Consider the following 26,063-nt stretch of genomic DNA (forward strand, 5'->3'; position numbering starts at 1 on the left):
CTTCCCTGGAGTTCCCTGGCTCTGGAGTGGGCTGAGGTTGGATCCCTGTGTGGGCATTGGGGCAGTCGGGTAAAAGAGGCTGCACCCCTGGATGGTTTCAAATGCATCCAAAAATTGCACATGGAAAAGGAAAAGACCTTGTGGGTTTGGGCAGACAAAGATGAATTTGTTGAGAGTACATAGGAAACAGCATCTTCAGGAGGAACAATTATTTTTTGAATGCTCCCACATGGAGCAAGAGAACAAGGTTTTAATCCTGAGCTCAGATGCATTTGTGCAAGTGAAATATCTATATACATAACAATTATATATGTATTTATAGTATAGTAAGACCTCAATATATCTATTTATATATATTTATTTATGTCTACGTCTATTTATATTTCTATATCACTATCTATGTATAAAATTATATAATAATGTGAAATAGTGCCGACATGGTTAATTTGGTAGCTTTGGCTGCTCAGGGACGTAACACTAAATACCCTACAGAACAGGATTGGCCAGGACCCTAATGTCAGTGGTCAACTTTTTGAGATTGTATACAATGAAAAAGGGAGAAAGGGAGGAAATTGGCTATTTTTGCAGGGTTACTGATACTGTGATGCAGAGTGCTTTGTCTGTTCCTGTGAAAAATACAGTGATTTTGCCTCCAGGGTTTTTCATGTACCAGATTATGCACAAGCTGCAGGATTGGTTGCACGGGTGAAGGGGTAGTTAAAAGAGCAGTTGGTAAAATGAGGAGAAGGGAACCTTTGTCCATGGAGAACCCATCTCCCAGATGTGCTCCATGCCCTTCACAATGGCCCACGGGGGAAATGGAAACGCCCTGGCTGTGCACGGCTGCCCCCAATTTGCAAATCCAGCCATGGGCAGTGAGACTTGGGCTGCCTGGGAAATTGTTCTGGCTGTGATGGCCCCTGGCAGGGCCAGCCCAGAGGCTGCAGGGCTGGGCCTTCATGCATTGGAATTCATCAGGATAAATTCAAAGCAAATGAGAGCTATCAATTCTGAAACAGGAGTTCAGATTCCTCCAGGACACTTTGCTTTGGTAACTGCTCCCTTGGAGCTTGGCCTTGCAAAGTGTTCCTGTCATGGCAGGAAGAAATGATGCAGAATATCCAGGAGAAATTACAGTAATTCTGTAAACAATAACAAACAAGATTGGATTGTTCAACCCCATGACAGGGTAGCACAATTATTGATTTTGCAATTTTAAGAACGATTGTGAAAACAGGAGATCCACCTCCAGTCACCACCGTTTGTGGAGATAAAGGGTTTGGATGCAGCAGCCCTAATAATGGAGCCAGAGTGTGGGTCCAGAGGCCAAAAGGCCCTCCCGAGGCAGCTGAAGGAGCAGCTCCTAGGAAAGACAACTCTGAGTCCTGAACCCTGGGCAGGAACAATGGGAATGTGTCCCTGCAGCCAAGGATTCTGTGTGAGAACAAGTAGATCTGCCAGGAGATTGTTTTACACATCCTGCCAGACCAAATCTCCCTGTTTGCCCCAAGGGCCCTTTGGAACATGCTCTGATCCACGGGGCTCCATGGGAAGGCTGCTGTGACACTGAGGGACTTGCACAGGAATTCCATCCAGGAGCCTGGGTGCCCCTCAGGGACTGGGACCCGGCCCCTTCCAGCCAGAGGGGAAAGGGCCCCCCAAGCCTTGTTACCCACAGACAGCATGGTAAAGCTGAACAGCAAAGGGCCTGGGGGCATTATTCTGGAATTAAAAAGGTGCCAGCTCCATGGACAACAGAATTCTTGTTCCTAACTCAAATGAGATTGAGAAAAAAGAATGAGGAACTGTGTCACTAAAGTACTTCTGATGTCTGTAAGGTGTACCTTGAAAGTCAGCCAGAATCGTTGTCTGCCACAAACACCTCCAGTGTTTCACCAAGGGATTGGTCATCAAAATGTAATGATGGCTTATGATGGATTGCTGAGCTTCTTTTGTAATTCTTTGCTAATGATGATGTGCTTTGCTGAGCTTATCCTTTTGTAAATCTCTGCAGCTGTGCATGATATAAATGACACAATTCCTTCAGTTGGTGTCTGTGTCTTTGGTCATGACCCTGCCCACTGGTGAAACAGGGCCCCCTCTTGCCTAAGTGTTCCCTGGGAAGGCAAAAGCCCTCCCTCCAAAATTCCCCCCTTCCTCCCTGTTCCCCCCTTCACACCCTGAGCATGATGTGCTCTGGTCTGGGCTATGCCCAGGGTCAGTTGGGGTCCCCTGTCCTGGCTGTGTCCCCTGCCCAGCTCCCCCACAGCCCCAGCCCCTCCCCAGCGTGGCTGACGAGGGGCAGGACAGGCCTTGGCTGTGCTGCAGCTCAGCAAGAACAAAACCATCTCTGCGTGCCCAGCCCTGTGCCCAGCACCCGGCCCAGCAGTGTCTCAGTGCCAGGGGCTGTGCCCTCAGTCCCTGCCAGGGGTTTCCATGGCAACTGCCAGGCCAGGTGACCCACGTGTCCCCCCAGTGCCGGTTGCCATGGAAACAGTGCCCAGCCCTGCCCCTTTCTGTCTGGCTGACCTGGCCTTTGGCCCTGGCAGTGCCGGTGGCTGGTGGTTCCTGGTGCCTGAGCGGCCAGCGTGGCACAGGGCAGGTGGCCATGGCACAGCCCCCAGCAAGGGATCCCCTCTGGCTCTGGGCACTGACACCAGCCCTGAGCAAGGGCCCAGAGCAGCTTTCCATGGCCACTAACCATCACAATGGCTCCGGGCACTGGTTGCCATGGCACCAAACCAAGGAACGGGTCCCCATGGCCGTTGCCATGGCACCTGGTGGCACCAACGAGTGTCACTGGAATTGTACCTGGAACAGCCCTGGCACCGCTTTGTCCCAGGGTTGCCATGGCAGCTGAGGGCAGCAACAGCTGGTGCTCTGCAAGGGCCCTGGGGCAGAGGGGAAGGAGCAGCAGAGCAGGGGCTTAACCATCCCCAGTGTGCTGGACAGCCCTGGGCAGTGTCCCAGAGCGTCCTCATGCAGCTGCCAACAACATCCCCCCTCTGCAGCCCTGGCCTCTCCCCCAGCTCACACAGGTGCCCCATCCTTGCAGGCACAGACACGGCAGCACTGGCTCAGCAGCCCCTGTTTGCATTGCACAGAGCAGGGGGAGCACCCCCATGCTGTTGGTGTGGGGACATGAACCTGAGGGAGCACAAATGCCATCAGCCCCTGGGGCCAGCAAGGGCTGGGGGATGGCAAGGAAACCACCCGGGTTTGTCCTGGCCTCTGCACTCAGCCAGAAAGTTTGTTCCCATCAGCTGGGAGTGCCTGTGAGTGCCATCCTGTGGGTGCCCTGTGATGGCACTCAGGATGATCTGTTCCATAACCTTGCTCGGCACCCAGGTCAGGCTGACAGGCCTGGAGGTCCCCAGCTCCTCCTTCCAGCCCTTCTTGGGGATGGGCTCACACTGGCACCTCCAGTCCTCTGGGAGCTCCCTGCTGAGCCAGCACTGATGGTAAATGATGGAGTGCAGCCTGGGGAGCTCATCCACCAGCTCCCTCATTGCCCTAGGATGGATCCTGTCTGATCCCATTCACCTGTGAGCATCTGAGTGGCTCAGCAGGTCACCCACTGCTTCCTCCTGGATTCCAGGGGCTGTTCTGCTCCATGTGCCCATCTACCAGCTCAGGAGAACACTTGTCCTGAGGATATCCTTCCTAATATTGAAAATTGAAACAAACTAGGGGTAAAGTAGCTCAGCCTTTTCCTTATCTTTTGTTACTATATTTTTTACTGCAACCAATAAAGAGTAGAGGTTCTCCTACTCCTCCTTTTTGCTGTTATTTTTTTTTATGAAAACATTTTTATTCTTTTTGCTGAACCCTCCAGGTTAAGTTTTATTAGAGTTTTCAACTCTCAGCTTTTCTTTCTGTATGACCCAGCAACACCCTTAAAGACTTCCTGAGTTGCTGGTCCTTTTTCCACCCCTGAGTCTCCAGAAAAGCTCCATGGGCAGCCAGGCCAGTCATTTTCCTCACTAGCTCATCTTCTGCCACACTGGGACAGGCTGCTTCTTCCCCCTTATGATTACTTTCTTGAAATGTGCCCATTCTTCCTGGATCCCTTTGTTGTTAAGGGCTGTTTCCCTTAAAGCAATCAGTACCTGATTTGGTATTCCCCAAATCTGCAGCCTAAACAGGCTAAAGTCTGCCCTTCCTATTTCCAGTGCAGAATTTTTGTTGCTGCCCCTCCCTCTTTCACAGAACATTGAACACTTCATTATTTCATGGTCACTGTGCCCCAGGCAGACTCTGAGCCTCACATCTGCCACCAGCCCTTCTCTGTTTGTGAACAGCAGCAGACAGAGCTTTCCTTGGCAGTGGGAGTGTCACCAAAAATTTAGTAAAACAGAAAATTCCTTAACCCCAATGTAGCATTAAGAAGCAGCATTCTTTATTCAGCTGGATGCATGGGGGAGAGCTCCTCCCAAAGCTGTGCATGCTGAGTACAGGAAAGTTTCTGTTTATATTCTGTATTTTGCATACATATTCATTGATTGTCCTGGACTAAAAATACATATGATAATCATTTCCCTGAAATCATTAATATATTTCCCCTCCCCTTTACCCAGGCATTCTCCTGTACTGGGGGTCTCTCTGGTGGTCCCTGGTGGTCGTGGATCCCAATGTTCCAGTGGGCCTGGCTGAGCTGGCAGGACACTGAGGCTGCTGAACTTCCAGTTCCCCTTCTCACACAATGGGCATTGTGTGGTTTCCACAGGCCTGGGGTTGTGGAGAACAAGCTCCAGGTGTGAGCTCACCTGGTGAAGACAATTTATCATCTGGTACCATGTGGTCACAGAGTGGGCTATGACATCACAGAGTGGGTTAGGTGAGGTCATCGAGCAGCCATGGCATCATAGTCTGCCTCTGTGACATCAGAGATCCAGCTCTGACATCACAGGGCAGAGGTCTAACATCACAGTGCAGACAATGACATCACAGACTCTGGTGTGACATCATAGACCAGCTGTGTGACATTGGAGAATGGGCTGTGACATCACAGAGGAGGCTGTGACCTCGCAGAGGGGCTGTGTGACATCACAGAGGCGCTGTGTGACATCCCAGCAGGCTGTGTGAGGTCACTGGGTTGGTCATTCTGCCCCAGCCCCCCCTCACAGCTTCTCCCAACAACTCCAATGCTGTTCATGCCCAGCAGGGTCCCTGTCCCCCAGGATCCCCCCAGCCCACCTGGAGCCACAGCCTCCACCAAAGGATGTTCCACAGGATCCTCCCCAGAGCCTGACAGGGGACAAGGGGCCAGGGCTGTGTGACCAGGACATCAAGGACAGCTATTATCCAGGTCACTGGGGCCTGGGTTGGGTTCCCCAGGGCAGGAGAGATGTCTGGCAGCTGGAGCAGGGTCTGGGAAGGGCCTCCAAGGTGGGCCTGGAGCCCTTGGGCTGTGAGCAGAGGCTGAGGGAGCTGGGCTGGTCCAGCCTGGAGCAGGGAAGGCTGAGGGGCTCCTCATCCCAGCCTGGCAGTGCCAGTGAGGAGGGGATGGAGAACACAGAGCCAGGCTCTTCACAGGGGGCTGGTGGGAGACAAAAGCCGATGGGTGGAAGGGGAAAGAGGGGAGATCAGCCAGGACAGGAGGAGATGAAATGAGTCAGGCTGGTTTCAGCATTTCCTCAACACCAAGAGCAGCCTGACCTCCCTTCTCCATCCACCACTGATAGATTTGCAAATCAGGAATTGTTTGAGCTGTTCTGTCCTCAGTCCAGGACAAGAATCCTGATACAAGAACTTAATTGTGTTTATATCTATCACAGAACCACAATAGTCAAAAATTAATTTTAGTATGCAAATCAGTTGTGAACAGTGGACTCATCAGACATGCTGGGACATTGCACATAGTTCAGGGAAGAGTTTGTAATTGTGTGATTGTTATTTTAATGGTGTAATTTTTATTAAGTTATATCCTGTTCAGCTGTGGTCTGTTGGCTAGGTCCAGTGTGGGCTGGAGGGAGCTCAGATTTGCACAAGGCTGCTCTGAGGGCCAGCCTTGGATGGGGAAAATGGTGGGGTGGGGGTAGGGACAGAGTCTGATTGATTGTCAGCCATGAAAGGTCCTGATTTTCATACCCAGTCAAACTGCATGAGGAGGTACTTGGATTCAATGTCAATTGGAGATTGCACATTTCAATGAATTACTAGTAAAAAAAAATTACAGGACCTAAAAAATATTTTCTTGCTGTTTTTTTAAATTCAGGGTATTCACATTGAATTGGCTTCTGAAATCTGACTAATTAACCACACATTTGATTTGAACAAATTATTAATGAAATCAAATTATTCCGAGAAGCTTAGCTTGTTTAGCTGTTCTGAATGTTAATGAGCCCTGGGACACTGAATTCCTGCACTGAAGAGCTGAAGGCTGAACAAGCCTCTGCAGCAGGAAAATTCAGCAGCAGCCTCCAAGTTGCTGAGGATGTCAGCAGCCCCCACTGAGGCCATCCCTGCCCAGAGACCGTGGGGGAATGGGCAGACAAGGAGAGCGTCCCTGGGGCTGGGGCAGCACAACTCAGAGGCACCAGCGGCTCCAGCTGGGAAATGGAGTGTGGAATGTGGCTGGGAAAGCACTGCCTGGGTTGGGCCAAGCAGGGCACAAAAGCCTTGAATTCCATCCAGTAGAAAACTCTGTCAAGGAGATATTTAAAAGGAATTACAATTGTTTCTGTATTCTGAATTGGACTTCCTGGAGAAATACCAACAAGAGATCCTCAGGAGCTCAAAAGAACAAAACAATCTTTACTGGTAACTTTGGAAAATCAGAGAATTTTTGGCAAAATATTTAATATGACATTCAATCAACACAGAACACTTCTTAAAGCAATGACTTGGCCCTTTCAACTTCACAAACTCTGAGCTATTTGAATTTTACAATTCTCAAATTTGCAAAAGGAACAAAATAGAAGAAAAGGACAGAAAGAGAGAGAGGCAAAAAGGATACAGAGGAGCATACACAGACGTACCAACTCCTGGATTCCAGTAGCGTTCAGATGGAAATTCCAAGAGGAGGTAGGGCCAAGATGTGTGCTTGCCTTGTGATCAGCCTTCAATACCCCTTGGTTTCCCTGGGCCCTTCCCCCAGGTGGGCCTTGGGCTCATTTGGTCCCTCAGGAGCTGGGCTGGGGCTGCAGAGGTGGCTGTGGAGCATTGCCTGTGCTGTGCCAGGGACTGGCAGACACTGCTGGGCTGGGATAGAGGCTCTGGGGGCATTGGGGTTCCAGGGCAGGGCAGGGCTGGGGTTCCAGGGCAGGGGAGGGCTGGACCTGCCCCTTCCTCCCCTATTGGAATAAGATCCAATATTACCAGGTAGATTGTGCCTGGGCTCCTCTGACCCCTGCTCCTGGGCCAAAGGCGGCAACTGTGGTGTTTCACCTCAGAGACACTTTTGGCTGGCTGGATGGTGCAGCTGAGCGCCAAAACAAGTCCTGGCTTGTAGAAACTCAGTTTGCCTCAGGTGAGAAGGCTTCAGGCTAAGGTGAGGAGGAAAAGGAGACAGATTCTGCCGGAGGGTTAATATCAAGAGTTTATTCCATGATCACAGATGTCTGAATCTTAGGTAACAGCTCCAACAGAATCCTCACCGCATGGCCTGAGTGACTTTTTAGGCTCCGGGGGAAGGGGGAGGGAAGGGACAGGTGAGCCACCAACCAGGGGGGAGGGGCAGGGTCTCAGGCAACGATGACACCCAGACAGACCAATGACCTCTGGGCACAGGGGCATCTTTTGAACCTCACCAACCACACGATGGCCTTGCTGGAATGTTAAGACTGATTGACAGCCCCGCAGGGGGCGAGGGGGAAGAGGAAGAGAGATATTGCCACACCTGGGAAGGGGCTGAGAAGTTTAAAACAGGAAATTGCAACACACTGCAACACTCCCCACACAGGAAATGTCTTGAGCCAAGAAATTCCTCCACTCTGTCACAATAGGGAATACTGGAGGTGAAATCCCAATTCTGGCCATGGGCACCTAGATAAGAAGGACAGTTCTTTTCCTTAGGAATGAAAGCCCCAGTTCTCAGTAAATTTCTGGTTTGATTGTTTGGATTCTGTTTGGTTTTGTTGTTGCTTTGTTTCATTGTTGTGCCTGAAGTGTCCAGTCACCAGCAGAGTGACTCTTGCCAAGGAACTTTGTGCTGCTGTCCCTTAATATTCAGTCTGGTTTTTGCTGCTCCCTTGCTGGGGATTTTTTCAGCGCTCTCAAGGCCTCATTGGTAACAGGGTGAGGGAGCCCTGGCCCAGGCTCTGGCCCTGGGGGACGCGGGGACGCTGCCGGGGGGTCCCTGTCCCTCTATTCCACCCCAGGGCCCCGGCCCCCAGGGCCCTGTGTCAGGCTCTGGGGTCGATCTCGTGGAACATCCTCTGGGGGAGGCTGCAGGGCTAGGGGCGGGGGGACCCAGGGGGACAGGGGACCCCGCTGTGCACGCGCAGGTTGGACTGCTCTGGGGGGAACTGTGAGGGGGGCTGGGGCAGAGTGACCTCCCCAGGGACATCACACTGCCCCCGTGATGTCACACAGCCCCTGGGATGTCACACAGCCCCTGTGATGTCACACTGCCCCTGTGATGTCACACTACCCCCGTGATGTCACACTACCCCCGTGATGTCACACTGCCCCTGTGATGTCACACTGCCCCCGTGATGTCACACTGCCCCTGTGATGTCACACAGCCCCTGTGATGTCACACTGCCCCTGTGATATCCCAGAGCCAACTCTGAGACTCCACGCTATGATGTGATACAGCTGCTCTGTGATGTCACAGAAGTCTCTGTGATGTCAGAAAGTCACTCTATGATTTCACAATCTCTACTGTGATGTCACAGCCTGCTCTGTGATGTTACACAGCCACCCAGTGTTGTCACAGCCCACTCCCTGACGTCACAGAGCCACCTTCTATGATGGCAGGATCTGCTCTATGGCCTCACACCCTACTCTATGATGTCACTGCCAGCTCTGTGATGTAAAAACCCCCCTCAGTGATGTCACAAAACCCTCTCTGTGATGTCATACTGACACTCTGTAAGGTCACAGCACATACTTTGACCTCAATGCCAGCTCTATGATGTCATGCAGCCATGCCATGATCTCACAGCCTGTTCTGTGATGTCACAAAGTCCCCTCTATGACGCTGTAGCTGCTCAGTGACCTCACACAACAAATTCTGTGATGTCACAGCCCAATCTGTGACCTCACACAGCCCACTCTGTGCTGTCACTCAGCCCCTTGCTGACATCGCAGCTGCTCTGTGCCTCTATGACACAGCCACAGAGGTGCTGCTGTGACACAGCCCCCTCTGGGCCATCCCACAGCCCCTGCCAGTGCTGAGCCCCTGTCAGCTCTGTCTGTGCCCTGCTGGTGTCCCTGAGGGGCCCTGGCAGTGCCCCAGCCCTGCTGGGCTGTGCACAGGAGCTGCTCCTGGCCAGAGCTGTCTCTCTGCAGCGCTGCCCTTGCCAGGAGCTGCCTCTGGGCCAGGAGCCCGGCCCAGCTCAGCAGCACAGACACAGCACAGGGACTTTAATGAGCCTCTGGGGATTTGGTGCTCTTTGCATCAGACTCAGTCCCTCAAAGTGTGCTCCAAAAACCTTCTCAGGGACTCAAAAAGAGGGTGAAACACTGAAGTTTCTCATACTTTAAATAGATCCATCTGAGAGACAGGACTGAGAAAATGTCCCCAGGTTCCAGGTAGAGAAGAACACTGGTGGCAGTGATGACAGCAGGGGACAAGCAAGGGAAAGGTGTCTCTGCTGCTGAGCAAACCTTCGCCTCTGTCCCGGCAGGCTGTCAGTATCCCCGGCTGCCCCACCTGGCTGGGCCCTTCCTTTGCTGACAGCTCTGCCTCCTGCCTGCCTCTGCCTGCCCACACAAAGCCTGGGGCTGCTCCAGGCTCCTGCTGGGGACATGCTGCACCACAGCCCTGCCCTGACAGGGAAATTCCTTTCTGCTGGTGTTCAGTCTGGACCTCCCAAGCTGCACTTGGTGCTATTAGGTCTTCTTCATGCATATTCCTACTATGAAGAAAAGCTCCAGCCTCTCTGAAACCACCCATCCATCCCTCCCAGGCTATTCCCTTTCAATCCTCAGTCTCTACACCACTGACCACAGAGGCCGCAGACTCTCCCTGCTGGTTTTGTGATGAGGCCTCCAAATCCCATTCTGGGAGATTTTTGAGTCCTCTCCAAGGTCTGTGAAAAGGGAAAAATAGCATTCGAAGTTATTTTCTCCTAAATCCTACAGTGACAGAAAATGGGTCAGTATCTTTAAACTGAATGGGGACAAAATAACATTTGTTAGAAGGAGGAAATATTTTACAATTAAGAAAGTGGCAGGAAACTGCAGCTGTTTTTCCAGAGAAGTGGATTCCCCATCCCTGGAATTGTCCAAGAGCAGGAGCTTTGTGCAACCTCTCCCATTGAAACCCGCTCATCCCCAGTGACAGAATTGCTGCATTGTGGGTTCTCCGATGTGCTGGGTGCCCTCACAAGGCTTCTGGCCAGAATGTCTGCTGAGGGCAGCCAGGCTGCTGCAGGGGCAGTGACCTCAAAGCCATCACCATGGTAGCCCTGTCCCCTGGGCCTGGCTCTGCCCTTTCCTCTGCCCCTGCCTTGGCTCTGCTGGCATGAAGAGTTTTGTCATTAATATCTTGTCCCCAAGGTGCTGGGGCCAATGGCTTCCCAGTCAGGCTCCTGGGGCAGAAGTGGCTTTTCAGAGCCCAGCCAGGAATGAGCCCTGAGGCAGCAGCTCTGCAGTGGTGGCCACCAGGCTGGGCTGCCAAGGGAGGCTTCTGGCCATGGCCTGCAAGCAGCTGCTGCTGCCAAGGTGCCTTTGGTGCCTCAGGCTCTCCCTGGCACAGCTCCCAGCACGGTAGTCTGCCCTTGTGCCCGAGCCCTTCCCTGTGCTGGGGCTGGCCTGGGGCTTTTCCTGCAGTGGGACCTGCCCTGCTGATGGCACAGGAAAGGCAGTTCCTGCTGGAGCAGGAGGCTCTGCCTGCAATGGGCTCCAACAACTCCAGCAAGGTCCTGTTTGCAAAGCCCCCAGTAAGCAATGAAGGAGGGCAGTCACACTGCTTTGGGGGTGAATAATGCTGAAACCGGCCTGACTCCTCCATCTCAAAGTTCAACATCCTCAGAGGGAGCTGAAGCTGTGGAAGAGCTGGAAAAATCCCCAGAGAAAGGAACAACCAAGTGACACCACTGAGAGCTTCTGCAGCGCTGCTGAGCTGGCCCAGCCTGGGCACATCTGACTGACAGGGCAGCACTTCAGATGAGAAAAGCCCCATCCCAAATTTTAATGGCAGCATCTCCTGACATTTCCCTTCTTGAGGGTTGTGGGGATTCCTCCCAGCGCTGGGGACACCTCAAGGTCACTGCTCCAGGCTGAGCCAAAGGGAATTGCCCATGATCATTGGTCTAGGGGAGTGACATAAATCTCTGCTTAATTACAGGTTTTTCTTAATACAGTTACTTTGAAATAATTTCCTAGTGCTCTGTATAATATATTTTACGTCTCTTACAACCTGGCATAAATATTTCTGATTAAGGCAGTTTTGTCTAATCATTACCATAATAGAGAATAAATATTTATATAAATATATCTGCCCATGACAGGAATCCTGTGAGTGTCTGGGACATCCTGGGTCTTTGGCAACCTGGGGACACCTGGGATGCCACCATGGAGCCCCCATGAGTGTCTGTGACAGATCGGTGCCTTTGCAGCACAAGCTCCCCTGGGATCTCACCATGCAATGGCTGTGACTGCCTCTGACCACAGGGCTCTTTACCATCCCCAGAAAGCCCTGGGAGGTCTCCATGGAGCCCCTGTCTGTGCCTGTGACATTCCACCTCTGGAACAGCCTGGAGACTCTTGGAAAGTCCCCAAGGAACCCCTCTGAGGGCCTGTGACAAATCTGATCTTAAGCAGGCAACCATCACCAGCCCCCTGTTGCTATGGTCAGTTTCTATGGCAACCATCACCAGCCCCCTGTTGCTATGGTCAGTTTCCATGGCAACCATCACCAGCCCCCTGTTGCTATGGTCAGTCCCTTGGCAGCTCCATGGAGACCCCATGCCGGGGTGGTTGCCATGGACACCAGCTCAGGCCACAGCCACAGCCCGTTGCCATGGCAACCATTGGCAGCCCCATCCCCAGGCTCATGGGATCCCAGAACCACAGAATTGGCTGAGCTGGGAGGGACCCATCAGGATCCTCCAGTCCAACTGCTGGCCCTGCACAGGACACCCCAACAATGCCAGCCTGGGCCTGGCAGCGCTGTCCAAACGCTGCTGCAGCTCAGAGAGCCCTGGAGCTGGGACCCTTCCCTGGGGAGCCTGGGCAGGGCCCCAGCAGCCTCTGGGCAAAAACCTTTTCCTGACATCCAACCTGAGCCTGCCCCGACTCAGCTGTAGCCATTCCCTCCACTCCTGTCCCTGGGCACCAGAGGGAAGAGGTTCCCACAGCCCCAGCCAGGGACCCGCTCCCAAGGCTGTTGCCATGGCCACCAGGGCTGGGACCAGCTGGGATGCTCGGTTTCCACGGGCCAGGGTTCAGGAATGGGATTCCTCAATTTCCTGCCCCCGCTAAAACTGCACTGCCCTCACTGCCCTCCCACCTCCCATGGAAAGCACAAAGGCAAAGATCCTGGTCTGGGATAAGAACAATTTATTGGGAACAGGAACAAGATGAGGGACAAACAGAACTGAAACAATATTGATAACAGAAGCGATAAATTAAATAGTATACTGGGAAAACTAAAACACAACTCACTGGGTCTTCCTGGCCACAATTTCCCCTGTTTGGAAAGGACACCCTTCTTCTCAGGGAGAAAGAGAGAGTGTCCCTGTTCTGCACCTGGAAATTCTCTGAGGTGGGAGTGAATGTAATGACACAGCCATGGCAAGACCCTCATGTTTTTCAATGCCACATCATGACACTGGTAGGGGCAGGGAAAGGGACTGGTGTCTTCCCAGCATGGATCATGGGGAACATGGATCACCACGGCTCTTCCCAATGTGGGTTCTCCCATGGGGGATGAAGCTGGAGTGGTGGATGAAGCTGTTCCTGCATTTGTGGCATTTGCAGGGATCCCTTACTGGTGGCTCCGTTGGTGACTGGTCAAGTGAGAGCTGGTGGTGAAGCTCTTCCCACACTGGGGACATTCGTAGGGCCTCTCCCCTGTGTGGATGCGATGGTGGATGATGAGGGTGAAGTTGTGCTTGAAGCCCTTCCCGCACTCAGAGCAGTGGAAGGGCCTCTCATCTGTGTGAATCCGCTGGTGCTGGAGGAGACTGGAGGTGGTCTGAAACCTCTTCCCACATGTGGCGCATTGGTAGGGCCTCTCCCCAGTGTGGATGCGTTGGTGCTTGATGAGGTCCGAGTTGTGCTTGAAGCCCTTCCCGCACTCAGGGCAGAGGAAGGGCCTCTCCTCATTGTGAATCCGCTGGTGCTGGAGGAGATTGAAGCTGGTCTGAAACCTCTTCTGACACTGGGGACACTCGTAGGGCTTCTCCCCAGTGTGGATGCGTTGGTGGGTCACAAGGTTGGATCTGTAGCTGAAGCCCTTCCCACACTCCCCACACTTGTAGGGCCATTCGCCGGTGTGGATCATCTGGTGGCTGATCAGGTGGGAGCTCCGACTAAAGCTCTTCCCACACTCCAAGCACTTGTGGGGCTTCTCCCCATCATGAAGCTGCTCATGGACCACCAGCTCTGAACTCTGGCTGAAGCTCTGCCCACCTTCCTGGCTCAGGGTGTCTCTTTCTTCTTCAGAGCACCTGGGCTGGGTTGGAGCCCCTCCTCATGGGGGATGTCTAAGGTTTTTCTTCCCTGTTGGATTCCTGTGCGTTAGAATCACCCAAAACGGCCTCTTTCACGAGGTTCTTCCATGCAGATTTTTCCTCCCTGGTCTCCATCCTCAGTTCCTTCCCTGGGGAAGGAAGGACAAGGACAGGATGGGATTTGCCTCCATGCCAGAGGGAAGGGGAAGGAGATTCCCCCAGTGCATCCCCGGCAGGATGGCGTTGGCAGCAGGGTTGTCCTGCAGCCAGGGGCTGTGCTGGGCTGGGAGATGGAGCAGGAGAGAGGGGGAAATAGGAACTGACTTCCACCTCACCTATCTGGGTGTCCTTCCTCTTCCTCACAGCCTCCTTCTCCATCCAATCAAGGTTTGGGAATGGGAAATCCTGTTCTGGGAAGAAAACAAAGGGTGCGCACATTGTCTTTTGTACTGGTTTGAAGGCAAACCTGGGGAGGGTCTAAACCAGAATTACAATTTAAAAGAAAATGAAGATCAAGGCAATGATACAGAAACACTGCCTTAAACTGACAGAGTCAGGATATAACCTGACACCCTGTTGTTCAGGGTGGTGGCAGCAGTCCCAGTAAATGGTGGTGCAGTCCTGTTGGAGAGATGAAGGTGATTCTGTCGAAGCAGTGATCCTGTAGAAGGGTCTGGTCTTCCTATGGAGGTCCAGTGGTGGTTAGGGAGTTCTTGTCCTCTGGCAATCCAGGAGGCAAACTGCTCCTGGTGTAGCAAAGTGTCAGCTTATATCCAGGTAGGAATGCTTGGATCCTCCCCCTGGGTGGAGCATCCCACAATGGGAGGATGGAATTTTATCAGTCCTGCAGTGACACTCAATGGCCCATTCACAGGAGATATCTCCCCTGGTGGGCGTTATCAGGGCTGAGTCATGGAAGAGATAAAGAACACTGCCCCACCTGTTTATAACAGTTGATGAAGGTGGGGATTGAAAACATGCATTTGGTTACATCTTGCATGGCAACCTGAAACAGTGGGGTAATCCCTGCTCAGGGGGTGAACACCACCCCCCTTACTCAAACTGGCTCAGCTGTAAAACCCTCACCCTGGGAATGCCACGCATACAGGGGACAATGTCACACTTGGGAGGGGAGGGCTCTTTTTCATGTCATTCCCTTCCTGTCCCCCCTTTTCTATCCCATTTACTTTTCAATAAAATTCATTTTGGGTTTGGTCTCATTATCACCTTAATTGGGGCAGAGGAATCTCTCTAACACTTTTCTTAACCAGACTCACCAGACTGTGAAATTATTTTTGCACAGTGAGTTTAGGCACTGTTCTCTGACCCCAAGTGCCTTTGACAACAGCATGGTTCCCTCCTCTGAGGAAGTTGTGGTTCTCTCTGGAGGAACTCTTTGAAACTGGGCTGCAGATTTCTCTGAGTGACTTATGGGAGAACCAATGAGGTAAATCGCCTTTGTGGGCCTGGAGAGTAAAGAAAATATTTTGTTGTCCTTCTATTACAGCGACCTGATGAAGGTCTTCAGGGTGAGAGAAGTGGATGAGAATCTTGGTTCATGATCAGAAGGCTGGATTTATTGATATATGATATATAATACATTATAACTATACTAAAAGGAATAAAGAGAAAAGTTGCAGAGGCTTGCTAAGCTAAGAATAGAAAGAAGAGAATGAATAACAAAGTTCTGTGTCCAGCAGAAAGCAAGGACCAACTCTCCCGTGAGTGGTCAGCAAATCCAAACACTCACAGAAGACCAATCACAGATGCTCCTGTTACATTCCAAATCAGCAGATAATTATTGTTTGCATTTTTCTTCTGGGGCCCCAGCTTCACAGAAAGGACAAATCCTAAAAGAGAGGATTTTATGAAAAAATGTCTGTGACATCCTTCCTTGAAATGTTTTTTTAAAATCACAGGAGGAAAGGGAGCAAATGATACCAGCGAGACTGACAAGGTTCATTCACCCCATGGTGAGGAACACAAGGCTGCTAAAAGTCCTACAAGAAGCTCAGCTCAAGTAGCTAAATTCCCAAATAACTCCTGAATTCCCAGGCTTGAGTGCTTTGCGAAATGTGAGAATCATTTTTCTCTTCATCCCTGTTCGCCTTTGTGACAGTTACAGAGTTTACTTTCCTTTTAATGATATCTGTATTGGGCTGAATTTACACTTTTATCAGAACGTGCTAGCAGCTGAGCTGGAGCTGTGCAGGAACCAGTGGAACTTGGAATTGCCCCAAAATGGCTTGTACTGTCAGTTTATTAAATGTTTGGGATTTGTTTGCATTTTCATCACATCTGACTTGTGGGAAAATCAAATATTCATCAAAGTGATTTATGCAGAGTCAAGTTTGATTTCTGCCAAATTTATTTTGCCAGTGCCCAGGGGATGCTCGAGGGGTCTCTGTGCTTCTCGCACTGGGGGATGCTTGGGAGGGGTTTGGGGGAGTTTTTCCTGTTCCTTTCACCCCAGGCCATTCCCTAGGGGGTTTTTCCCTGTGCCTCTCACCCCAGGTCATTCCCCAGGGGGTCTCCATCATTCTCACCCCAGAGAATGCCTGGAGGGTCTCCCTCCCTCTCACCCCTGTGCCAGGGGGTACTCAGGGCAGTCTCTGTCCCTCTCAGCCCAGGGGATGCTCGGGGGTCTCTGTCCCCTCACCCTGGGGGATGCTCGGGGGGTCTCCATCCCTCTGGCCTCAGGCAATGCCTGTGCAGGGCTGGGGACCAGGGGCTCTGTGTCCCTCTCACCGCTGAGGGTGCTCGGGGCTGGGGGGGCTCTCCAACCTTCTCACACCTGGGGAGGCCGGGGGGGTCTCTGTCTCCCTCAGCCCTTCTGTGACCCCACCCAAACATCATCGGGCTCAGAGGGACAGAGACACCCCCAAACCCCCAGAAGGGCTGAACCTGGGATTTGGTTTGGGGCTGAGGATTTAGGAAGGGGCTGGAATTGGGGCTGGGATTGGAGTTGGGGCTGAGATTTCGATTAGAGCTGGGATTGGGGTTAAGGCTGGACATGGGATTGGCTTTAGGGCTGGGGTTTGGGATTGGGTCTGGGGCTAGACAAGTCTGGCACTGGGATGAGATTAAATACAGAACTGTGAGTGTGTCTAAACATGGAGTGAGATTGAGACCAGGATCAGGGTAAGGTTGGGGATTGAGCTCACCCAGGGCAGGACAGGGGGGATGTCACTGCAGGATGTCCCTGGCGTTGTCCCAGCCCTCCTCAGGCACCTCCAAACATGGGGAGCAGCTGGGTGCCCCAAGATCCAGGTGCTCTGTCGTGGTTTGACTGGAAATGGGACATCTGGGATATGTTGTTTTTGCTGTGGTCACCAATGGGTGTTCGGATTTTAAGATGAGCACCTGGTTTGACCAGTGGGGCATTGGATCCGCCTCTTGAGACTACAAACCCAAGGAGTTAAAAGTAGGGCTCTTGTCCTTCAGAGCACTCTTGGGATTTCCGGCGTGAAGGGTTGGGCCTCCCTCTCCCGGCCCAGTTGCTGGCTGGGCTGGGGGAGGGGAAAGCCACGTGGACCATCTACGGTAGGCCCGGATTCAGTGGAAGGGTGACGGAGCATTGAGCGACCTGTTTACCCCCCCCCCCTTCTCCTCCCCCCACCTTTTTGGAGACAAAGAGAATGCAGCCTGTGCTGTTATCTTGAAACTTGGTATCATGTGCCAGCAGCACGGCTGAGAGGAGAAGGGGGGGGGGGCTTTGAGCAGCCCAGCAGCCTGGGAGAGCTTTTAACTCTTGTGGATAGTGAGAACTTCACAGAACATTACCTTTCCTAGGAAAAGGATAAGAGTGGAAGATGAAGGAAGAAACAGGCCAGTAAGGGGGTCTGGCAAAGAGAAAGAGAGATGTTGAAGAAATGGGGGAAGATGGAGTGGCAATTTTGCTGGACTCTTTTGTTGTATATCCATGGACTGTTTCCTGGTGATACAGAGGCTGCATTGCAGGGGGAAGTGGAGGCTCGGAGCCAGGAGAGTTTGGTGTTGAGACCCCTCGGCCCCAGGGGGTATAGAAGAAATGGGGGGGACAAAGGTCCCAGAGATGAGAGTGTGCTCTGCTTGGAACGAGACGAGGCATCCTTAAAAAGGCCCACCCTGAAAGCAGGCCTCTGCTTCATCCCATGCCTGGTGGTGAGAGCACCTTGGCATGGAAAGGAGATGTCACGAGATAGCAGGACTCCGGGCGGTGTGCTAATTGTGACAAGAAGTCCGTGGTACAAGGAAGGACTCCGTCTACTCTTCATAAGCTGAAGATTTGATTTTCTAAAGGGTGGTGCCAGACCGAGTGTGGATAATTTTGGGAGTGTGGATAATTTTGGGAGATGAATTGTACTGGGATCTGGAGGAGGAGGGGGAAGTGTTTCTGTGTAGTTTTCATTCTCCTTGTGATTTATTTTTTTTTTTTTGTGTGTGTGTAGTTAAGTAATTGTGTGTAGTTTACTAATTGTGTGTAGTTTAGGTAATAAACTTTTCTTTACGTTTAAGCTGGAGCCTGCTTTGCTTATTCCTGTTCACATCTCACAGCAGATATCAGGTAGAGGGTAGACTCATGGGGGCTCTGGCTTTGCCAGGCCCAAACCATAACAACTGGAAAGGGCTCTGTGCTCTTCTTTTTATGAAAAAAACCCCATCCCTCTTCTCCAGGCACAAATGTTTTAAATTAGGACTCCACATTCATCATTTCAAAAATCCAAGAGTTGCTCCAAGCAAACCTGCCAGGACAGACAGGTCAGGCTTGCCTTGGCCTCTGGTGATTGCTGTTCATCAGCTCCTGAAACATGAGGGCTGCGTGGTTTCCTTCCTATGGAGACCAATGTGACATTTGAGAGCCTTGTGAAATGAAGGGGCCATTGTGACACTGCCAAGCACCATGGATCCAAGGGACCATTGTGATACTGTGGAGCCTTGTGGAACCCAGGACATCTTTGTGGCTCTGTTGGGCCACACGGTCCCAAGGGACCAGGGCAAAGCAGCGGTGTGTGAGTTAGCCCAGCTGTAACTCAGTCAGAAAGATTTTACCTCGGAAGTACTGGGCTCGAGTTTCAAGCCCTGGGAATCATTTGTGTAACTTAAGGTGAGTTAGAGAGTTGCCCCATGAGCCTTTAGTGTTGTTATGCCAAGTTGTCCAAGTTCTCCTCCCCTACTGGTTACTTGTGTCCCCTATATGGTTATTGTTCTAGAGTGTTCTACCCTCGAGTGTATGTATTGTTGCTTCACCTTTATCTCAGGTCTTTGAATCCCACCCCTTGCACTGCGCTTGAAGTACTGGATGCTAAAGGATGTCCCAGAAGAGTTTTCTGCAGAGATGCCCTTTTGTTGCCTTCTCTGGAGCTGCAACAGCAATGTCTGTGTACAGAGCTGGAGGCAGATCAGGGCTGGCCCAGCAGCTGTGCCCAGCAGCAGCAGCAATTTGTGTTGCCAGTGCTGCTGCCGTGGCCCTGCCCCGCTGCCCTGGTGGCCCTGGTGTTGCTGCAGCGCCTTAGTGCTCTCAGTGCCGGGCACAGCCCTGGGGGTGGGGGTGGCAGTTCTGGGGCTGCAGCAGGGACAGGCCATGGGCACTGCTGGGACAGTGCTGACAACTCAGCCCAGGGCCTGGGGACTCCAGGCTCCTTGCCCAGGCTCTCTCAAGAACACACCCAGGCCAATGCTCAGCACAGAAAAGCTCCGTGAGGCGCCCCAGGCTGGCCGTGGGCAGGCTGGGGGAAAACAGCATGGCAGGGGCTCTGCAAGGGCCCTGGGGCAGACGGGAAGGAGCAGCAGAGCAGGGGCTGATCCATCCCCAGTGCACTGCACAGCCCAGGGCAGCGTCCCAGAGCGTCCTCATGGAGCTGCCAACAACATCCCCCTCTGCAGCCCTGGCCTCTCCCCCAGCTCACACAGGTGCCCCATCCTTGCAGGAACAGACACGGCAGCACTGGCTGAGGAGCCCCTGTTTGCATTGCACAGAGCAGGGGGAGCACCCCCATGCTGTTGCTGTGGGGACATGAACCTGAGGGAGCACAAATGCCATCAGCCCCTGGGGCCAGCAAGAGCTGGGGGACACAAGGGAAACCACTCAGCTTTGTCGTGGCCTCTGCAGTCAGCCAGAAAGTTTGTTCCCATCAGCTGGGAGTTTCCTGTCCCACTGCAGACGCTGTTGCTCAGAGTCAGGGCTGCCTGGCAGCCACCCCCAAACTGCCCTGAGCATTTCCTTTAGTTCACCTTTGCTTTCTTTACTCTTCCTGATACAAATTTCTTCTAATTCCCCAACCCAGTGGACCCAGACCTAGACATAGCACTCGAGGTGCTGCCCAACCAGTGCCCAGCACAGGGGAAGAATCACTGCCCTGCTCCTGCTGGCCACACCATTCCTGATCCTGGCCAGGAGCCATTGGCCTTCTTGCCCACCTGGGCACACTGCTGCCTCATGCCCAGCCTGCTGTCCATCAGTCCCTGCAGGTCTCTTTCTGCCTGGCTGCTGTCCAGCCTCTCTGTCCCCAGCCTGTAGTACTGCAGGGGTTGTTGTGGCCAAAGTTCAGAACCCAGCACTTGGACTTGTTAAACCTCACCTTGTTGGATCACACATCCTTGTTAAACCGCACCTGGATCCAGCCTGTCCAGGGCCCTGTGCAGAGCCGTCCTACCTCCATCCTCCATCAGACCCAAACTCACACCCAGTTTGGTGTCATCTGCAGATTTGCTGATGTTGGACACAATCCTCTCATCCAAACCATTCCATGCAGATATTGAAATCCACGCTGGCTGGCTCTGATCCCTCGGCCATCCTGTGGGTGCCCTGTGATGGCACTCAGGGTGAACTGTTCCATAACCTTGCCGGGCACCCAGGTCAGGCTGACAGGCCTGGAGTTCCCCAGCTCCTCCTTCCAGCTCTTCTTGGGGATGGGCTCACATGGGCACCTCCAGTCCTCTGGGCCCTCCCTGCTGAGCCAGCACTGATGGTAAATGATGGAGAGCAGCTTGGGGAGCTCATCCACAGCTCCCTCATCCCCCTGGGATGGATTCCATCCAATCCCACACACCTGTGAGCATCTGAGTGGCTCAGCAGGTCACAAACTGCTTCCTCCTGGATTCCAGGGGCTGTTCTGGTCCCTGTGCCCATCTACCAGCTGAGCAGAACCCTTGTCCTGAGGACAGCCTGTCCTATAATCAAAAATTGAGAGAAACAAGATGTTAAGTAGCTCTGCCTTCTCCTTAACTTTAGTTACTATATTCCCCACTGCATCCAATATAGAGTAGAGCTTCTCCTTATCCCATGTTTTGCTATTTATTTAATTGTGGAAACATTGTCAATTTTTTTTTCACAGAAGTGGTCAGGTTAAACTCTAATTGAGCTTTCACCTCTTGTCTTTTTTTCTGCACGACTTCACAATATCTTTAAACATTTCCTAAGCTGCTTGACCTTCTGTCCAAAGTTGATGCACCTCTTGTTACCCTTGAGTTCCCACAAAATCTCCACGGCCAGCCAGGCCAGTCATTTTCCTCACTAGCTCATCTTTTGCCACACTGGGACAGGCTGCTCCTTCCCCCTTAAGATTACTTCCTTGAAATGTGTCCATCCTTCCTGGATCCCTTTGTTTTTAAGGGATGTTTTCCTTAAAAAAAAATCAGTGCCTGATTCTGTACTCCCCAAATCTGCATCCTAAATAGGCCAAAGTCTGCCCTTCCTAATTCCAGTGTAGAAGTTTTGTTGCTGCCCCTCCTCTTTCCCAGAGCATTGAAAACTTGATTACTTCATGGTCACTCTGCTCCAGGCAACCTCCGAGCCCCACATCTGCCACCAGCCCTTCTCTGTTTGTGAACAGCAGCAGACAGAGCTTTCCTTCGCAGTGGGAGTGTTGCCAAAAATTCAGTAAGACAGAAAACTCCTTAACACCAGTGTAGCATTAAGAATCAGCATTCTTTATTCAGCTGGATGCACGGGGGATGGCTCCTCCCAAAGCCATGCAGGATGAGTGCAGGAAAGTTTCCCTTTATTTTCTCTATTTTGCACACATATTCATTGATTTTCCTGGACCAAACTTACATATGATAATCATTTTCCCCAAATCATTAACATATTTATCATCCCCTATACCCATGCGTTCTTCTCTTCTGGGGGTCTCTCTGGTGGTCGTGGACCCCAATGTTCCTGTGGGCCTGGCTGAGCTGGCAGGACACTGAGGCTGCTGAACTTCCATTTCCCCTTCTCACACAATGGGCATTGTGTGGTTTCCATAGGCCTGGGGTTTTGGAGAACAAGCTCCAGGTGTCAGCTCACCTGGTGGAGACAATTGATCATCTGGCAACATAAGGTCACAGAGTGGGCTTTGACATCACAGAGCGGGTTATGTGCGGTCATGGAAAAGCTATGGCATCATGAACTGCCTCTGTGACATCACGGAGCCATCTGTGACATCAGAGGGAAGAGGTCTGACATCACAGAGGAGGCTGTGACATCACAGAGTTGGCTGTGACCAGCTGTGACCAACCATCAGAGATCAGCTGTGTGACATTGGAGAATGAGCTGTGACATCACAGTGCAGGCTGTGACATCAGAGACCAGCTGTGTGACATCCTAGCAGGGCTGTGTCAGGTCACTGGGTTGGTCACTCCACCCCAGCTCCCCCTCACAGTTTCTCCCAACAAGTCCAATGCTGTTCGTGCCCAGCAGGGTCCCTGTCCCCTGGGATCCCCCCGGCCCACCTGGAGCCACAGCCTCCACCAAAGGATGTTCCACAGGATCCACCCCAGAGCCTGACAGGGGACAAGGGGCCAGGGCTGTGTGACCAGGACATCAAGGACGGGGATTATCCAGGTCACTGTGGCCTGGGTTGGGTGGCCAGGGCAGGAAAGATGTCTGGCAGCTGGAGCAGGGTCTGGGAAGGGCCTCCAAGGTGGGCCTGGAGCCCTTGGGCTGTGAGCAGAGGCTGAGGGAGTTGGGCTTGTCCAGCCCAGGGCAGGGAAGGTTGAGGGGCTCCTCATCCCAGCCTGGCAGTGCCAGTGAGGAGGGGATGGAGAACACAGAGCCAGGCTCTTGACAGGGGGCTGGTGGGAGACAAAAGCCAATGGGTGGAAGGGGAAAGAGGGGAGATCAGCCAGGGCATGGGGAGATGAAATGAGTCAGGCTGTGTTGTGGTGTGCTGTAATGTCCCATTTTGGCCTTCCAGGTCATTTCCCCAAGTGTGCTTATACCTCTCTCCCTTCCCCCTTACCCCCATGCTGAGTGAGTCCTTTCAATCAGACTTAACATTCCAGCAAGGCGTCATGTGGTTGGTCAAGTTCAAAGGATGCCCCTATGCCCATAGGTCATTGGCCTTTCCGGGTGTCATCTCCCCCTGAGAGCCTGCCCCTCTCATCTGATTTGTGGCTCACCTGTACCTCCCCTTCCCCTGTCCCTGAGCTTAAAAATGTGATCAGAGCATGCGGTCGGAGTTCTGTTGGAGCAGTTCCTCACGTTCAGACCTCTGTAACCATGGAATAAACCTCTGGACATTAAACCCTCCAGCAGAATCCTCTCCTTTTTCTCTTCACCATCGCCTGAAGCCATTCCTCCTGAGGTAAAACGGGGTTCCTAACAAGCCTGGACTTGTTCAGTGCCCAGCTGCAACCACCAGCGAGCCAAGGTATCTCTGGGGTGATACACCGCAATTGCTGCCTTTGGCCCAGCAGCGAGGGTCAGACTGGCCCAGGCACAATCTAACTGGTAATATTGGGAGCCTTTTTTTCCAATAAGGCTGGTTTTAGCATTTCCTCAACACCAAGAGCAGCCTGACCTCCCTTCTCCATTCACCAGTGACAGCTTTGCAAATCAGGAGTTGTTTGAGCTGTTTTTCCCCCACTCCAGGATGAGCATCCTGATAGAAGAACCTAATTGTGTTTATATCTATCACAGAACCACATTTGTCTGAAAGTAATTTTAATATGGAAATCCCTTGTGGATGGTGGACTCATCAGATGCTGCTGGGATGTTGCACATGGCTCAGGGAAGAGTGTGATTGTTATTAAATTGTGTCCTGTACAACTATGGTCTGTTGGCCATGAAAAGAAACTTTTTGTGCCTCTGAGTGTCACCAGTTCCTGGTCCCTCAAAGGACACAAAGCTGATGAGTTGTGGTTCCCACTCCAGTGGCTGCACTGGCACCTCCCTCCATAGCCAGAGCAGAGCTCCCTTGTCCCAGAAAGTCCCTGGCAGTGGAGGGATGAAGGAGACAGGACAGGCTGTAGGGATCAGGGGCAGGGCAAAGCCAGGGAGAAGAATGACTTTTGCATTTGATGGAGCTGTGCCTTCCCTTGGCTTTGTTGGCTGACAAGAAATGAACATCCCTCTGTGTCTCGGGCAGCTCCTTCTCCAAGAAAGCAGGTTGGAGTTGGAGCCAAGGAGCTGAAAGCTGCAGGTGCAGCCTGGGCTGGAGGGAGCTCAGATTTGCACGAGGCTACTCTGAGTGCCAGGGCTTGGATGGGGGAAATGGTGGGGTGGGGGTAGGGACAGAGTCTGATTGATTGTCAGCCATGAATGGTGTTGATTTTTATATCTTCAAACTGTATGAGGAGGTACTTGGTTTCAATGTCAAGTGGAGATTGCTATTAACAGGGAAAAAAAAAAAAAAACTAAACAGGTCCTACAAAATGTTTTCTCACAGTATTTTTAAATAGAACATATTCAGTTGAATGCACTTCTGAAATCTCTCTTTTTAACCACACAAGATTTGGTAACTGATATCAAATTATTCCCAGAGGCTTTGGTTGTTAAGGTGTTCTGAATGTTAATGAGCCCTGGGACACTGAATTCCTGCACTCATGAGCTGAAGGCTGAAAAAGCCTCTGGAGCAGGAAAATTCAGCAGCAGCCTCTAAGTTGTTGAGGATGGCAGCAGCCCCCACTGAGGCCGTCCCTGCCCAGAGACCGTGGGGGAATGGGCAGACAAGGAGAGCATCCCTGGGGCTGGGGCAGCACAACTCAGAGGCAGCAGCGGCTCCAGCTGGGAAATGGAGTGTGGAATGTGGCTGGGAAAGCCCTGCCTGGGCTGTGCCAAGCAGGACACACAAGCCCTGACCCCTAAACGCCAAACAATTCTCTCAAGGAGACATTTGAAAAGAATTGCAATTGCTTGTGTACTGTGAGTTGGACTCCCTAGAGATATACGAACTGGAGATTCTCAGGAACTCAAAACAACAAAACAGCCTTTACTGGTAACTTTGGAAAATCAGAGAAACTTTGGCAAAATGTTTTTTATGACACTGTAGTGCTTTTTGTTTGTTAATTATAGATCTTTCTAATCTTGAGATTTCCTAATTAATGTACTGATGAGTATGTTGGGTTGTAGTGCTGGTTAATTATTTATGTATTTATCTTGTTGTGCGATAGGATTACAAGAAAGGTATAGGAGGTTTAAAATTTTAAAAGGGTATAAATAAATATTTATTAAAAGTAAAATTAAATAAAAGGTAGTAAGAATTAAAATAAATTTTTTAGAATACTTTTTTTTTTTCTTCACATCTTTTTCATTTTTCTGAAAATGTAAAGAAACTAAACTAGAAATTGCTAGTCAGTTCACTATTTCTAGAAGGAATTTTTTTTACTTCACTGTGGGGAGAAGTTTTTCTTGTTAAGGTTATGGAGATTTTTACAAGAGGAAAAAATAGGTTGTTTTTTGTTCTTAGTTTTGTCATGGATAACAGTTGTCTGGGGATCTTTGTTATTGTGATGTTTTTATTGCTACAAGCTTTTTTACAGCTTGTTGATGGGCCATGTCAGCTTAAGGGGTATTGTTTTAAAGATGAGCTGTTTAAAGGTAAAAGTTTTTATTATTTTCTTATAAAATTATTTTTATCTCTGACAATAGAGATCTTCTCTTGGGGATACTGGATTACTTTTTTTTCCCCCTGTTTAAACTTTTTGTAAAATTACAGTTATTTTAACATTTATTTATTTAACATGCAGGTTTTTCTTAGATTATTTGAAATATTTTGATTAATTTGAATTTTTTTATAGTTTCATGTGTTATTAAGAAAAACAGTTTTTTCTTTATAGTTTGTAAGAAGATTTTAGTTTTAAGATAAAGGTATTTTTTCTTCTTTTTTGGGGGAGGGATTTAACTTTTTACTGACTTTTATGGTTTTAAGGTTTTTTGTTTGGTTTTTATTTTTTTTCCAGTTGAGGGAGGATTGAATTATTGAAAGGATTTACCCCTGACCTGCTGATAACTTGTGGGGGAAGTTGTGGTTGAGTTATATTAAGATTGCTTTTATGACTGGTTTGGGGCTTTTTAATGTATTTAATATTAGT

At 51.0% G+C, this 26,063-nt stretch overlaps 2 protein-coding genes across 2 annotated transcripts in view; both read left to right on the top strand.

Moving 5' to 3' along the window:
* LOC131096328 (zinc finger protein 470-like) overlaps positions 1-26,063 on the top strand; it is a 177,206-nt gene that overhangs the window by 52,192 nt on the left and 98,951 nt on the right.
* LOC131096456 (serine/threonine-protein kinase pim-1-like) overlaps positions 1-26,063 on the top strand; it is a 66,849-nt gene that overhangs the window by 10,116 nt on the left and 30,670 nt on the right. The gene's annotated exons all lie outside the window — the stretch shown is intronic.

Source organism: Melospiza georgiana, unplaced genomic scaffold (assembly GCF_028018845.1).
Source record: "Melospiza georgiana isolate bMelGeo1 unplaced genomic scaffold, bMelGeo1.pri scaffold_29, whole genome shotgun sequence".
Lineage (NCBI taxonomy): Eukaryota > Metazoa > Chordata > Aves > Passeriformes > Passerellidae > Melospiza > Melospiza georgiana.